The sequence below is a fragment of the Haliotis rubra genome, unplaced genomic scaffold, assembly GCF_003918875.1.
Source record: "Haliotis rubra isolate DU_JTF1 unplaced genomic scaffold, ASM391887v1 Scf62, whole genome shotgun sequence".
Taxonomy (NCBI): Eukaryota; Metazoa; Mollusca; class Gastropoda; order Lepetellida; family Haliotidae; genus Haliotis; species Haliotis rubra.
Window position 1 is genome coordinate 2,435,447 of NW_025767324.1, and position 9,621 is coordinate 2,445,067.

General features: G+C 38.0%; 1 protein-coding gene across 1 annotated transcript in view; it reads right to left on the reverse strand.

The window, feature by feature from the left end:
- The window catches only part of LOC124256140 (lamin-B1-like), a 48,145-nt gene extending 41,545 nt beyond the window's left edge, over nt 1-6,600 (reverse strand). Inside the window, 1 exon segment of the mRNA XM_046690096.1 lies at nt 5,524-6,600. The gene's annotated coding sequence lies outside the window, so the exon portion shown is untranslated.
- Between the last annotated feature and the right edge of the window lie 3,021 nt (nt 6,601-9,621).

Consider the following 9,621-nt stretch of genomic DNA (forward strand, 5'->3'; position numbering starts at 1 on the left):
GTTTTGAAGGGAAACATCATGTCAATCAGTTTTGAAGGGAAACATCATGTCAATCAGTTTTGAAGGGAAACATCATGTCAATCAGTTTTGAAGGGAAACATCATGTCAATCAGTTTTGAAGGGAAACATCATGTCAATCAGTTTTGAAGGGAAACATCATGTCAATCAGTTTTGAAGGGAAACATCATGTCAATCAGTTTTGAAGGGAAACATCATGTCAATCAGTTTTGAAGGAAAATATCATGTCCATCAGTTTGGACTTACTGAGTTTGGTTTTACGCCGCTTTTAGCAATATTCCAGCAACATCACGGCGGGGAACACCAGAAATGGGCTTCACACATTGTACCCATGTTGGGATTCGAACCCGGGTCTTCGGCGTGACAAGCCAACGCTTTAACCACTAGGCTACCCCACCGCCCCCCATCAGTTTGGATGGTAAACATCATGTGAATCAGTTTTGAAGGGAAACATCATGTCAATCAGTTTTGAAGGGAAACATCATGTCAATCAGTTTTGAAGGGAAACATCATGTCTATAATTTTTGAAGGGAAACATCATGTCTATCAGTTTTGAAGGGAAACATCATGTCTATCAGTTTGGATGGGAAACATTATTGTAAACAAATTTCTGTGTAGATTTTGGACTAAACAAAATACAAAACAAATATTGCAATATGTATCAATTGAAAAATCTATTTTAGGTTTGAACAGTTGATTACTAAGATGTCTCAGGCATGAGATGTTTGTTTGTTTGTATTTTGTTTAACGCCACACTTAGTAATATTCCATCTGTGACATGTGATTGGCTGAAAAATGTTGTTAAATGGCCCCAGATCCAGGAAACTTGACTTTTTACTGCATGATGAACATGTTTCTTGGTTATCTTTATCTCAATCCCAAACATGCGAAATAGATACAACATTAATGATGTATTACGTATGACAAATTCAGTTGTTTTCTTTAACCAAGCATGTTATTGCAGAAGCATATTGTATTATGACTACACAACACTCCAGAGTGACGTCACAACTGTGGTAATTCATGCAGATGAGAGAATGCTTCAGATGATGATTGGTAACTTGTATATTTTACAAATTTGCAGATATTGTTAAGTAATCAGTGATAGGATATTATCACATTTGAAACTCCTGGACGTATATTTTGTGTACATGTACAAGAATATTAAACTGATAGAGCAACATGGCTGCTTGAACTAGCTTCAGACAGAAAGCTCCATTCACTAGACCTACATGACAGGGCCCTACAACAAAACATTTATTAATTAAACTAAATTTGTTATATGGTCTCTGGCATCTGAGCGAGTGAATGCTTCAGAAGGAAACTGCCAGCTAAAGAAGGTAGCAATAAATAGCAGACCGAACATGATTCCTATGGGTTTAGTCTGCAGAGTTGGCTTTCAGTCATATTCTTAAGTTGAGAGCCCTTGCTGGATAAACTGGCACATTTACAATTTGTTGTCAGGATCAACAATGATTAGTGAACTTATGTTGGAATTTGGAGAGAATATTAAAAAATGTAATACAATATTTTAGATGATTAACCAGTGAAATGATTGGAGGAGTGAGTGAGTGAGTGAGAGGAGTGAGTGAGTGAGTGAGTGAGTGAGTGAGTGAGTGAGTGAGTGAGTGAGTGAGTGAGTGAGTGAGTGAGCGAGGGAGCGAGCGAATGAACGTCTACCAATCATAATATTTAGGAAACAGCAACACCAGAAATATCCTGCACAAATGTACCCATGTAGGGAAATGAACATGGTGTTCAGCGTTATGAGTCAACACTTTACCCACTAGGCTAACTTACTGCCAACATATTATCAAAAGAACACAAAATGCAAAAATTGGCACCCAACAGAGGAATTTGGTGCAGTCTGACACTAAAAGGTCATACACCCCATTCTGATGAGGAACACTTGAGGACTCTGTATCTCTCCATATCATATGAATCTCAATGTCAAGCATGGGGTATGTATACTGGTATAAATTTGCTGTCGAGATGAAATATGGCTAACTTTGTGGCTTTATGGCTCAAGAGATTTTCTACCATTTATTGCAACATAAGCACATGGGTTGAAGATTTATTAAACTACAAGTTATATCTTGACAGAGGAATTTAATAAAGGCCATGGATTAAATTTGACTTTAGAATTGGTCGTGTAGTCTGTGTTTGTGTAGTTGGTTTTAAATGATATGTTGAGTCACTATCAAACATGTTAAAGGCACAATGTCACACCACACTTCTCTAAAAACATATACTCTCAATAATACTAACTATCAGCCATGGAAGCTACCATATAATCTATTCCCCACAAAATTACATAATTAGATTACAATATCAAATTAAAAAGTTCGAATGAATTAATGCAACATTGCATTAAATCAACTCTCGCGCTCTCTACCGCCCGGACATTGTTTCAAGCAAACCCCATAGAGTTATGTCCCTTGGAGCTCTTTACGAATATCCTATGCACAACTTGTGATTGAAACCAGTTCGGCAAACACCGACAACACCACTGCAACAGTTTTCGATGTACGGAGCAATCGTTTACATTCCATATATGGTAAATATTATCTGTTTGGAAGCTGTTCGCCCCGAAGTTCCAATTATAGATTTCAGGCAAGTCGTAAGGGATAATAAGTCTTTTATTGCATAAATAGGAAACTAAAGTGAGTGCATATGCCCTCAGTATATAAAATATAGGTCAAAATATTGTCGAAAATATGTGACATTGTGCCTTTAAGTAATTGCTACAATTCATAAGCCATATATGACTGACAGGAAACAACTTTATCTTGTTCTTCTTACTGAAAATATTGTTACATATGTTTTAAAAAAATAGTTTTCTGGGACTGATAGAAACTTAGTGGTGGTCTGCTGTGTAAACAATATTCCGATGTTGATATCTGTGTTTTTGGACCAGACAAACCAGTGACTGTAAGGAGGGCAAAAATACAAAATATTCTTGTACTATGATATCAATCAGCCATATCATAAAAGTCTCCCAAATTCTCTACAATTTTGCTTTTAGATAAAGATGGGCTACGGAGGACACAAGCGTGGTCAAAAACAGTTGCTGAAGATATTCTTAATTTAGATTGAACAAGAAATGTATGCCAGCCCTTTACCGCAGGAATACATGTGTCAGTTAAAAATACATTCCCTCTACCATTTCACATACCGAAGAAAAAAATTGTTAGTAATTCCTGTTAATTACAGGAAGTGTATCCACCACAGCTATTTGTCTTATAGTTAACATATTCAAATTGTACTTTTTAGATACATTGTTTCACAATACTAGCATGGACCCTGTGTGAATCCTGAGTTTGATCCCCATCAACCTATGTCTGTCACCACAGGAGACTGAACACTTGGGGCTGTTAAACTCAGTTTCTTGACTCATGTCACTGTCTCCCAATGGAATGGGACCTTTCTCTACTGGCCAGCATCACATAGCTGTAATATTACTGACTCAGGTATTGGGATAGAGAACTTTGACAATGGGCCATTTTCAGGATTATTAGCAATTTTCTGAATTTAGAATGGTCCACTGCCCTTGTATCAATAGTAAACTTCAAAATTTTAATGGGCCATCTTTTATTCTAATGTGCAAAATGGCCCATGGCCCCTGCCTTTCCCAGTCCCTGCTGACTACTGTTTTAAACAGCAGTACTGGAATGTTACACCAGGTATGGTGAGATCAAGCCTCAAACAGGCAAACCAGTGGTTAATAGCATGAAAACAATTTAAAAAATCAACCAGTTTGGGGATTCAATACACTGCTGTATAGGCACACGACCATATTATTATTGGCTACTTATTGGATATTTATACAGCGCAAATATCCATGCACTAGTGCATGCTCAAGGCGCTGGTATTTTTTCCTTTGATCATTGGATGTCAATCTCAGTGGCACATCTTATTATCAGTCTCAGCTCCCTGTATATCATTAAGGGATAATGGAAACATCACAGAATATTCCTGCTCATATAAACTACATTGGAATTCATTATCAGTGCCAGCTCCTCAGAACCAGACACATATTTGATCCAAGTCCCTTTCTATTAAGTCTTCTCTCAGTCCAGTGATTACTGGAAATCCAAACTATTGTAGAGGGCTTGTAGACAATTGTAAGAGCTGTGTACCCAACATTTAGGATCTCTTAAAGCATGGAGCTACCTTACCCCTATCATTACATGGGTCCACATCAGGACAATAGAGCATGGTTCTACAATAGGTTCTGATTCACTGCATGGTTCTTCCTTAGTTACAAGAGGTCGCCATGGTTACCAGGGACTGGTTCACACAGCCTGGTCTGAGTTCCATGCCTTTCCAATGGAGAACACGTACACAGGTTAGTCAATACCAGTAGTCTAATAATATCAAGTCTGTCTTACGGACCCTAAAACACAATCCAATACAGCCCATTCAGATCTTCAATACTTGGTGAGTATACATTACCAGGGACGGCAACAGGAAAATCTATTTTCAGCTGAAAACTTAATATTGTGTCATCAAGTTGACGGTTTCTCAATGGATTTAGACGATTCACAATTGAACAATTTGAAATAAAATCAGCGGAAATCTGCGGATCAGTGAAAAATTGCCATCCCTGCATTACTGTAGATTCTGAAGTGAGTGAGTGAGTTGGGTTTAATGTCACTTTGAACAGTACAGAGAATCTCTGGGTTCCATGTATACTCCTAAAAAAAAGTAGGGGAACCTGAACTTTCAATTTGAATAGGAAGCATAAGCCTTAACAAACTTTTCAAAAACAGACATCACGAACCCTGGATTCAAACCCACAATATCTGGTAAACCAAATAGGCCACCATACCCTCAGTTGCCAAGACAGAGATCAACTAAGTGGGGCCAACCACTGCTGGCCTCAGTGGAGTGTAAGGTGAAGCACTTGTCAGCAATCCCACACCATGAATGGGTAACTCTTGATCTATTTTACAACCTCCTTAGGAACTGGAAATCATAAAAAGACAACAGAAAAATGTAAAAGAAACTTGATTTCAAAAGAAAAAGCACAAAACAATGCAGCATTGCCTAAGAATATGATTACCATGTTTAAAGAGTGGGTCTCGTGCTATATATACAATGTGCATGTTGTTAATGGATTTTCAGTCATTTTCTGCAGTAGCATTCTCAAATTCAACATTTTTGTTTTTGTGGTATATCCGAAGCTTACTGAATGGTTAATATTATAAAAATGTCATTGCATATGATAAATGATTTTATTTACCTTTGATATTGAATTCTACTAAACTTGACCATGTTTGTGGTATTAAATATTGATAGTATTTACTTCTCATTAAATGTCAAAGGATTGACACCAATAGTCAACAAAGATTGATAATCAACACACCAACAGATCAAAATCTAATTAAACTTGTAAAACTTCAAACTACATATCCAATATATGGAAAACCCAAACCACAAAATGTTGAATAACAAAACACATCTTCAGAAGCTGAACCTGCAGATAAGCCAAAGTACCATTACCTGACCACTTTCTTCTGTTTTGTCTGAGGAATCGTCATGGTAACCAAGCACTATGGCGTCAACATCAATATCCACTACTGAATTATCTCACAACTGAAACACACATTCTCCATCCAGAACTATTGCATGATGGATATTGCCTTCCTGTTGCCATTTGTTATAATCCACTAGCAGCGCCATCTAGCATGATGTTGAAGTCACGTTATCTGACGATGTTGTCAATGTGGTACATGACGATGCAGACATCAAGGGAGTTTATCGATATACCAGTTAGTTTTATGACTTAATCATTTCAAGTACAGTGTCACATTTCATGGTTGTGAATTTCAACACTGTATCTGTTTTCATGTGTCCATGGTTACAAGACAAGTTGACGTTTAAACAAATAACAGCGTCAGACATTTGACTGAAATCCAAGGACATGGTGACTGTTAGACGACAGTTGGCATTTTGTGGAAAATATCACTGGCTTAGACGTAACTCAATAGAGTCAATAATGAGTTGACATTATCAGTTTGTGACTTGTAGCATTGAATGTTTGATCCCACAAACACATGTGTTCATGCATGTTGGCCATTGAAATGTAATTATTGAACATTTCCCTGCAAACCACATATCATATCACACATATCACGCGACTTTTATACGTGAATGTTTTTCTGCTTGACAATATAAATTTTCGTGAAAGAGACTCCACCATATAAGATTCACATGTCATTCCAGCAATAGAAGGCTTTGACAAATCTCCATCGTTGCTACTCATTCTTGTAAACATTACCACACACAATGTTCAGCCTATATCAAACCATGCATTACTCGGCTTTCACAGGACTTCAAACCTGATCCTGATTGGACGAACTACTTCAAGTTGAGCCGAGTACTTGTTCTGCTGTGTTTAAGAGTGTCGGGACACAGAAAGCCAGAACCGTGATGTGTTTGGTCCGTCAGTTGACACATTGACAGATGTGTTGGCAAAAGAGTCAACAAATGACCTTGGCAACCCCTTGACATAACTGACAGCAAACCTCCCACCCGAACATGGCCAATCTTATCAAATATCGTGCACGTATGGTCAGAGGTAGACATTCCAGCTAGTGCCGTATATGTACACAATAAACACAACAACTGAACGCTTGTTGCTTTGTTCACTAACATAAACAGTTTAATTTAATTCGGACTGAGCTTACTGGATCTCTAGGCACACAATCAGGGCTGAATTTCCAATGCTTGAATGAAGGCTATTGAAATTACCCCTGACTGTGGGAGTCGACAAAGGTATTATTTGAAATATATACAATTACAGTAACCGATAATGTCGGTCTCCAGTGTATAATGTAATTTAATATTTTAGATCGCAAAAACATGCTCCATTGTAATGTTATTTGATTTTGCAATTGGAATATGTAGTTGTGTGAGTGGAATGACTGGTTGAGTGAGTGGTTGTGTGAGTGGTGGTATGGTTGAGTGAGTGAGTGGTTGTGTGTGTAGTAGGATGGTTGAGTGAGAGGGTGAGTGAGTGGTTGTGTGTGTAGTAGGATGGTTGAGTGAGAGGGTGAGTGATTGGTTGTATGAGTGGTGGGATGGTTGAGTGAGAGGGTGAGTGAGTGGTTGTGTGAGTAGTAGGATGATTGAGTGAGAGGGTGAGTGAGTGGTTGTTTGAGTGGTGGGATGGTTGAGTGAGAGGGTGAGTGAGTTGTGTGTGTAGTAGGATGGTTGAGTGAGAGGGTGAGTGAGTGGTTGTGTGAGTAGTAGGATGGTTGAGTGAGAGGGTGAGTGAGTGGTTGTGTGAGTAGTAGGACTGTTGAGTGAGAGGGTGAGTGATTAGTTGGATGGGTAAGTGAGGTATTGAGTTGTTAAATGGTTGTGAGTGGTTGAGTGATTAGTAGGATGGCTGAGCAAGGTGTTGAGTGGTTGAATGGGTGAGTGACGTAGTGAGTGGTGTCCTCCCATTTGTGAGAACTCCCAGTTGTGAGACACATTAATTAATGGTTCAGTGCACATAGGTGGTGTTTCCACATCCCTACAATGAAAGTGGGATCAGCCCAGCCCAGTACCCACAGGAGGCATAGTTCATTGATGAGTTGACTAATGAAATAGATTATCAAAGATTATATTTACACAGAAGAAATAGTTCATTGAATATTTTATTTATTCAGAAGAATATGTAATTATGATAACACCTTTTTATTGACTATTATGAAGTTTGAAAGTCATTTTGGTTTAAACATATTTTATTATTATTTATGAAAATTAATTGGGATTGGTGAAGTATTACTGCTTATGTTAACACCGCTCCCATGCAACATAAAATATAAAATGAAATGGAGGATGTGACGTCATCGTTATTGACTATTGCATAAATATATTTTTAAGTACATATAAATATATACAGATTACATCAAATACAACTATTCTCTAAGTAGTCATAATTAGAGACTTACAGTTGTGTGTGTCTAACAAGCCATTGTAGGAATATAATCAATCACGAGAAGGTTGTTGAGTTAATTTCAGCATTTCCCTGTGAAACTGTGAAGTCTGTGTCTTGATGATATAATCGTGGATGGATTCAACTATTTTCTGGTTTACATAAGGAGTAAATTCTTTGTTTCCGTTCAAAACCTTATCCAGGTTATAACTGGTAGTTGATATCCAGGTTATAACGGGTTGTTGACATCCAGGTTATAATGGGTAGTTGACATCCAGGTTATAACGGGTAGTTGATATCCAGGTTATAACGGGTAGTTGACATCCAGGTTATAACGGGTAGTTTACATCCACAAGAGCAACATGCACTGTCTATTAAATGTCTGTTATACTTATTGGCATTTGGGTCGCTACATCCGAGCCTGAGGCAGCGATGAACGATTTGACGAAAACAAGAGCCATAATTAAGATCAATATAAATCTTGTTTTCTGTTTTTGTAATTATGTTTTAAAATTCTTTGAGACTGCATGACTCTTTGGAATTTGGTAGGGCATTCCATAAATTTATTGTGTCGGGTAGAAAGGGTTTGGCACTAGTGGCATTTCGACTGTAAATTTCAGAGTTATTTCAGAGTTATTTCTTAAACTATAGCTTGTAGTTTCGAGACGGAGTAAATCTGAGTAGGTAAATTAATTTCTCTTTGATCACGAAGTTACCTCCACAAAGTGTTTAATTATTAAAGACATTTACCTGAATATGTTAATCAATTTATCTTATAAAGTTTTATTAAGTTACCTCCACAAGATTCAGTTACATAGCAAATCAGTAATTAGCTAGGGTGAATCCATTCTATCAGACAGGGGAGTATGGTGTGTTTTCGTTGTTAATTACCTACTCCACTGTCTCATAACTGGGAGTCTCACAAATGGGAGTTCTCACAAATGGGAGTAGACCTAGTGAGTGATTAGTGGAATGGTTGAGTGAGGTGTTGAGTGGTTGAATGGTTGTGTTGAGTTGTTGAGTGGTTGAGGTGATTGTTTGGTGAGTGGTTGATTGATTAGTGAGTGAGCGAGTGAGTGAGTGTTTAGTTTTAAGCTGCACTCAGCAATATTCCAGCTATATGGCGGCTGTCTGTAAATAATCAAGTCTGGACCAGACAATCCAGTGATCAACAGCATGAGCATCGATCTCCGTAACTGGGAACCAATGACATGTGTCAACCAAGTCAGCGAGCCTGACCACCCCATCCCGTTAGTCGCCTCTTAGGACAAGCACAGTCGCCTTTTGTGGCAAGCATGGGTTGCTGAAGACCTATTCTATCCCGGATCTTCACGGGTCTTGATTGATTAGTGGGATGGTTGAGTGAGGTATAGAGTGGTTTAATGGTTCTGTGAGAGGGTCAGTGAGTTTCTAAGTGAATGAGTGAATAATCCCATGTGACAAAACATAATGCTTCCCAACTCACACTTCTGACAAATATGGACAAAAATCTGACAAAGTGGACACAATCATAACGTCATAACCATAACGCTTAAGGTAAAAAATTTAGATGGAGCTTAGATTCAAATTCCATAAGAGAAAACCTGAAGGACACTGCCCTCTCCTAGATCCATAATTCCAACCATTTCAACATATATTTGTAATGGTTAAAACACATTTTATTTAATTTTGGG